The sequence below is a fragment of the Giraffa tippelskirchi genome, chromosome 8, assembly GCF_054371585.1.
Source record: "Giraffa tippelskirchi isolate mGirTip1 chromosome 8, T2T-mGirTip1v1.2.pri, whole genome shotgun sequence".
In the NCBI taxonomy this organism is placed as follows: Eukaryota; Metazoa; Chordata; class Mammalia; order Artiodactyla; family Giraffidae; genus Giraffa; species Giraffa tippelskirchi.
In genome coordinates, this window is record NC_137282.1 from 47,398,360 (window position 1) to 47,404,509 (window position 6,150).

Below are 6,150 nucleotides of genomic sequence, written 5' to 3' on the forward strand. Positions count from 1 at the left end.
ATTTCCTGTCTTGAATTCTATTTTCTCTTTTATTAGCATAGCAACATCAGCTTTCTTATGATTGTTGTGTGTGTGGTAACTATTTTTCATTATTTTACTTTGAATCTATCTGTGTTCTTTTTATTTACAAATTGCACTGCTTTTTAACAATATTAAAGTTAAATATAGTTTTTTTTCACCAATTCTAACAAGCTAAATTTTAAATTTAGTGTCAAGAATATTTCAGCTTAATATAATTTTTGATATTATAGCGTTCAGATTTACCATCTTAGTACCTGTTTTCTATTTGCCTTTTCTGTTGTTTATTTCCTTTCTTACCTTTTTTTTTTTGATTAACCAATTATTCATTAATATTCTATTTGTTTCCTTTATTGGATCATTATCTACTTTTCTTTCTTTAAATGGTTAATGGTTGCTCTTCACTCTACAATGTGTGTTTTAAAGTATCACAATCTAACTTCAAATAATAAACCTCCTTGTCTATAAAAACTATTCAGCAATATTTCCTTTAAAGCTCAATTCATTATTGTCATTACTGCTTTAAGCAAACTTTTAAAGAAGTTAGAACACAAGAACACAAAAGTCTTTATTATTAGCCTATATATTTCCCACTGGGGAGGTGTTCCATGGATAGTGGAACCTGGTGGGCCACAATCCAGGGGGTCGTGAAGAGTCAGACACGACTGAGCAACTAAACAACAGTAACATTACTGTAGGTAGATTCAATTTTTCTTATGATGTCAATTATTATTCTAAATCAGTACCTTCTGTAAACGTTTCTTATTCTATATGTGTAATGAAGAATAATTCAATTATTTACATTTAAGAATGGCTTTAACTCATATTGTTACAGCCACACGTTCCGGGAAAGAAGCTCACTCAGAAGGACGATGCAGATAGTGAAGTGCAGTTTATTACACCGACAGGCCCAAGGCAGAGTCTCCTCTTAGCCAAGCACCCCGACCAGCAGTTGTGAAAATCTTTTATACCCCACGTGTCCGTGTCTGAACCCACCACCCAATTTCCTTGTGACTTACATAAACAAAGGAAAGGTAAATACAATCACAATAACCCCCCCATTCATGTGTTATGTATTCAAACAGTCAATAATCAATAAGCCTGAAGTTACATTCCAAACAGTCAATAATCAATAAGCCCGAGGTTACAGAAAAAAATTTATGACCTATCTGGAGGTAGGGGGATCAGTGTATGTTTTCTCTTAGGTGATGAGTAACCTGGATACAATCTTCAAGATTCCCCTGTCCGGAGGGGGTCTTATCCTTCTATTGTCGTTTCCACAGGCACTAAGCACAGAGTTCAGAGTCCATTAGAGAGGTGGCCGAGCACGATCAGCACGAACAGGCCTAAGATGGAGTCCAGACCCTATGAATTCCTTCTTCATTATCACTTTTTTTTTTTATAAATTTATTTATTTTAGTTGGGGGCTAATTACTTTACAATATTGTAATAGTTTTTGCCATACATTGACATGAATCAGCCATGGGTTTAAAAGTTGTTATATAACTTGATAAAAAAATTTATGCTGATGGAGTATTTGTTCTATGCTTTAAAGATATCATTCCACTGTCCTTTGATTCTCATTGCTTTAGATAAGAAATTGGTGAAGTTTCTTATTGCTTATGACTGTAATTTGTCTTATTTTTCTGATTGTTTTCATGTTTTTTCTTTACCCCTTCTTTTTAGCAATTTAATTATGAAGTTCCTTTGTGTGGTTTCTTCCTTCCTCTTCCTCACCCCAGAGGTGTATCAAGCTCTTTGGCTCTATGAGCCAACATTTTTCATCGAAACTAGAAATTTACAGGCAATTTTTGCTTCAAATATACCTTCGATAGCTTAAGGTGAACAGTGTCAGATTCATGATCTCTGAAGAAGATTTAGCTTTGGGACCAGGGACCAGGCTTGATCAATCAAGAGCTTTTGTATAGCAGAGTTTTATTAAAGTATGAACAGAGACAGAGAAGTCTTCTGACATAGATATCAGAAGGGGGATGGAGAGTGACCCCGTGCTAGTGTTAGCAAGGGAGTTATACATTTTTTAAATTAGTGATAACAATAAATCAAAAAACTGTCTCAAGGTTGTGAAGATCTCACTAGACCTACTCCCATAATTTACATTTTAAGATAACAGGTTTAGTCAGAAGGTTTTCAGGAAGGAGAAACTGTCCTCAAGCAGGATATATTGTTGTTATATAATCCTTACTACAGAGTTTAAACTGAGTTGTTGTGTAATCATCAGTTCCAGGCTTAAAGGAAAAAAAAAAAATGTTTTATGTGACTAAGACTAAGGAATGTAGAGAAAAAAAAAAGTTTGTCCTTTCTTCCTCCTTGAGAATTCCAGACTCCTTTCTCCTCCTCAGGGACCCTGGACTTCTTATCAGCCTGCCTAGGAGTTGACTCTCTCACCTTTTAATCACATTTAGGTTAGAGTATTCAGTACTTTCCTGGTGGCTCAGACAGTAAAGAATCTGCTTGCAATGCAGGAGAACCCAGTTCAATCCCTGGGTCCTCAAGATCCCCTGGAGAAGAGAATGGCAACCCACTCCAGTATTCTTGCCTGGAGAATTCCATGGACAGAGGAGTTTGGCAGACTACGGTCCATGGGGTCACAAAGAGTGGAACACGACTATTCAGCATTCCAATACATGATTTTAGATCGGTTCTTTTAGAAGACACAAAAAATCCCTAATATATTCAGCTTAGAAAATAATTATTAGAGTATCACTTTTTTGTATTTTCTATTGGAGTGTTTTCAAGTTAGCTGATATTTTTCCTTTGCATTGTCTAATATGCCAATGAGTGTATCTAGTGAAGTTTTAATTTGGAATGCTGTATTTTCAGCTCCATCACTTTCTTACTTGATTTTCTCACTTCATTTTTTCTGTGCTTTGGTTTAAAACCTTAAGCATATTTATAGCAAATGTTTTAATGTCCTTGTCTATTTCTTCCATAATGTCTGTCATTGCTTATTCTTTTTCCATTGTCTAGATATTTTTGCTGTCAGACATTGTGAATTCTTTCCTATTGAGTGTCTAGATGTGGTTGCATTCCTTTAAAAAAAAAATTTTGAATTTTGTTTTAGCAGGGAATTGATTTACTTGTAGATCAGCATGATCCTTTCAAGACTTGTTTTTAATTTCTGTAAGGATAGGATTAAAGCAGATTGCATTTGCTGGCTTATTGCTTCTACGACTTGAGTATGACTCCTCTGGGACTTGTTAGATGTGCAAGGTGCTCACAAGCATCTCCTCATTCTGGCTTCTGGGAAAATGAAAGTTTCCCAGCCATTTGTGCAAACTGATAACACTTCATCTCACAACTTCTTGCTAATTGTTACTTTCCCAGACTTAGGGCATTTTATCCTTTGCCTGTGATGATTACAATTCAGATAAATACTTAAAGGGACACCAGTTCTGTCGCTTGCAACTCTTTCTCTGAATAGGCTTTCCCTTCCCAGGCTTCTGTCACTCAGATGCAGACATTGCAGTGTTTCTAAATTCTGATCTCTTTCTCTCCTCAGATCAGAATAATCACTGTGCTCCATTTGGTCATCTCCCTTACTCCCTTTCTGCTCAGTTATGGAAAACACCTTCAGGAACAAAATCAATTTGTATTGCGTGTGTGTGTTAGTGGCTCAGTCGTGCCTGACTCTTTGCAACCCCCTGGACTGTACCCCTCCAGGCTTCTCTGACCATGGGATTCTCCAGGCAAGAATACTGGAGTGGGTTGCCATGCCCTCCTCCAATTGAGTGTATAGTTTCTTCCAAATTCATACCCACCTGTGTCTTAGTCTATTCAAGCTTCTATTAAAAATAATACTATAGATTGGGTGGCAAAAACAATTTTTTTTTTCTCTCACAGTTCAGAAGAACAGTGAACTCAAGATCAAAGTGCTGGCAACTCAGTTTCTGGTGGAAGCTTTCTACCTGATTTGTAGACAGTTGCCATATTTCTGTGTCTTCTTATAATGGAGAGAAAGAGAACAAGCTCTAAAGTGTGTCTTAAGACCACTAATCTTATTACATGAGGGCCCCACATTAAGAGCTCGTTTAATGTTAATTACCTCCATAAAGAATCTATTCCTAATCTGGATCCTCAGAGTATAACTTCATTTTAATATAGGGTCTTGCAGATACAAGTAATTATGATTAAGTCATGCTAGATTAGCATTGGCTCTAAACCCAGTATGACTGTTGTCCTCATAAGGAGAGGACACACAGAGACATAGTCACACAGGGAAAAGTGGAATGTGGTCACTGAAGTTACGCTGCTCAAGTCAAGGACTTCTGGTCACCAGCAAAAGCTAAAATGCCTCAGAACACGAGACAGGAACAAGGAAAGAAGGGTTCTTTCCTAGCGACTTCAAAAGCCCTTCTGACACCTTGATTTTGAACTTCTAGCTTCCAAAACTGTGAAATAATTAAATACTGCTGGTTATAGTCACCCTGTCTGTGATAATTTGTTGTGAAGCCCCAGGAAAACAATACTGAATGATACAGTGACCTAATTTGTTTTCTTTCTCTAAATTATCAGCATCTTGCACAGCCTAGCATTGAATATCTTTTTAAAAAAATTGTTTTATGTGTTTTATCCAGTTATCCTTTTGTTTTCAGGAAGAAGACCGATCTGGTTCTGTCACATAATAATGACTGGAGGCAGAAGTTTCTCTATACAATTTAATCTCTTTTCAAACAGTGTATTTATTTTTTTTCACACTTTAATCCATATTGTGTTATCATTATCAGTTTGAATCATCACAAATTCAGTATATGAAAGATGTCACCGTATTCTTTTATTTGGCATTTTAACTATCATCAATGAAGTAAAGCACGGATGTGCTTAATTCCATTTACGTTTTTTTATTGCCTATTGTCTCTTGATGTGCATCTTTCCAGTGGTATTAGTGTTTTGCTCACTGATCATTGATGTTTTTAGTATTAAGAACTTATTTTATGCGTGTATATATATATATATATATATATATATATATATAATGATTTTTTCTAATTTTTTGTTGACCTATGAAAAAAACTGTTTATTTTATGTAGTAAAACTTAGCTGTTTTTTTTAAATTTTTGCTTAAAAAATACACGCCTTGATTATAAAGTCATTCTACATTTTCAAGTAACATCTGTGTTTTCTGTCTAAACTTTATAGTTCAAATTTTCTTTATCTTTTTATTAATTCTTATTTTAAATTTGAAAATTATCTGAATTCCTATATTTTGTACCTAAAACCAATGCCACCGTGTGTTTTTGTTCTGTTCAAAGGAATCTAGGAAACTGGAAACTAAATTACTACTCTGTACTCTAGAGCACTTCCTATTGCTGAGAAAGGTTGATACTTTTTTTCTAAATTACAGAAAGATGTAGAGACTAGCTAGTGATGGGACCAACTACATAAGTCCTGGTTGAAACAAAAATAAGAATAAGCAATGACTCACAGCAAAGTGACAATAAAGAACATTTCCCCAAGAGCTAAAATGCCTATTCTATGTTTTATAATGAACATAGAATCTGTTCTATGTTTTCTAATGAGAAAAGAGCTCAATTATAAGTTGATTTCATTATTTTATACCTCATGCCCATGAAGGTGAGAGATTGGTGAAATTTGAAGCCAAAGACAAGAATCTATGACTGAGTGCATCTTTTATACTGGACTTCAAAAGACACAAAATTTGCCCTGAGTTCCCTGCTAGAAGTCCACAGGAAAAGAAGATAATTAGGCAAAATTATAAAATCTATTTGCCTAGAGCATAGATTGAAACAACTGAAGTAGTACTGCTAGGTTTTGTTTGGAAACCAACCAGGTACTACTTTGACTGGCAAATTAACAATCTTTATTTAAGTAGCTTTTGTGACTCAAATGCACTGATTTTTTTAAAAGTGATGGAAGTCAGGAAACTGGAATGGGACTATGAAGAAGAAGCTATAACAGATTCTGTTATCTTAGGTCTTTTTATGGTATATTTTTCTACATTCAACTTTCCACCTTTTAGCACACTATGACCCAATACATTCTGACTCATCTAAAGCTGGGGAGAGTTTGGAATGAAGGTGATGTGCAGTTTCTCTGAATCTTATCTCTCTCTTTAGTCTCTAAATAGGATCCCAAAAGAATCTGAAAAGAATG

At 35.1% G+C, this 6,150-nt stretch overlaps 1 long non-coding RNA gene across 1 annotated transcript; it reads left to right on the plus strand.

The window, feature by feature from the left end:
• Positions 1-627: 627 nt before the first annotated feature.
• Positions 628-4,866, plus strand: LOC145516228 (uncharacterized). Its single transcript, XR_014061232.1, has 3 exons — positions 628-712; positions 854-1,052; positions 4,632-4,866. It is a non-coding gene; the product is annotated as an uncharacterized LOC145516228 (long non-coding RNA).
• The last annotated feature ends 1,284 nt before the right edge of the window (positions 4,867-6,150 follow it).